Raw genomic sequence first — 1384 nt, 5'->3', positions numbered from 1 at the left:
ATTGGTTCTGAGGCTCAAAAGTTACACTTGGGTTGAAAAGTTATTGTTCATTTGGATAAATGAGGAACAATTAGCTTTTCATGGTGTACCTGAGACTGATGTGTGAGAAGGCTAAAATCCCCTGTAGTCACTTAAAGTCCTGGGAAAATGTAATTCTTGAGCCTCAGAACCAATTATTTGATCGCACTCTTTGAGTCGAAAGGCCTGGCGATCGACTTCCGAAAACGGCAGCCATTGAAGACCCTGTGGAGGGTCCAGTTCTGTTCTGACACACGTGTCAAAGTCCACGCCGCAGCAGCTCACGGACATGTTTTCTATATCTGCCTGTTTGTGGTTGCTGAGGCTATACGCCGCAGCAAGACACATCAAACCCACACTTTCCACATGTACCTGTCGGTGACGTTGATGGCCTTCTTTGAACCGTGCACCCATTCCCATCCTCTCTGTCTGTGTTCTTCCTGCGGCAACATAAACCCACTGCCCACTGAGCGCCCTATGTAAGTTGCTGTTGTCAGTTCGATCCTTTATAGGTAGTGCTTAAACAGCACTCTGTTCAAGGCAGACGGGTTGTGCTGGTCAAGCTGAACTATTTGCACAAAGATTTCAGGGGGTCTTTTTTGTTTAAGCTTACAAGGTGCTGTCGGAGGGTCTTAAAGGTGCATGAGCAGCCATCTAAGGTGTCAGCTATTGGTCTTACCCCGTCTGGAGGAAGGAAGAGTGAAAACAGTTGAGAGATACATGGAAGCAATTAGCCCAGTGCACTAAAGAACTACACAAACACCCTTCTCCACCCCTGAGACCAGAACTAGAAGGGGCAACCGCTCTGAAAAGGGTTGCATCACAAAGTCCTGCATAGAGCGCTCGAGAAATATGGAACAAAGCTCAAAACCATAAAAGACCAGGCTCACTAGTTGGATAGAGACTGGTGAGAGCCCCAAGCCTATGGCCCTTAGTCACCCTTCAAGTCTGAAACGGAACTCACTTCTGAATTAGATTAGTCAAACACTTGAGATCAAAGGGCAGCAGCTTTTCTGTTGTGTCCAGTTCTGTGCCAGGAGCTGCCAGCCACAGCATACCTACTCTTGCTGGCACACAGGGGCAGCAACATGGCTGCTGGACTTGGAAAACCACATTAGTGAGGGCACAGATTGCCACCTCACCTTCCTGTGACCTTGGACTTGTGTCTCCCTGATGAGAAGAAGAGCTGAAAGTGGGGGAGGGAGGAAACCCTGCTTTGCATCCACTCAGGGGGCCCACCCTTTGCCATCAGGACCTGGTCTCCCCCTTCCCCATCAGCTACTTGCAGGACAATAAACCCTCAGGCTCCAGCGGACACCTAACATGGGTGGGGACCTGCCTGGGCAGGAGCTGGAACTGTGCATGA

This window comes from Echinops telfairi, unplaced genomic scaffold (genome assembly GCF_000313985.2).
Source record: "Echinops telfairi isolate 266 unplaced genomic scaffold, ASM31398v2 ScPeMD7_7457;HRSCAF=8495, whole genome shotgun sequence".
Classification (NCBI taxonomy): domain Eukaryota; kingdom Metazoa; phylum Chordata; class Mammalia; order Afrosoricida; family Tenrecidae; genus Echinops; species Echinops telfairi.
Note: the sequence above shows the minus strand (reverse complement) of the source record.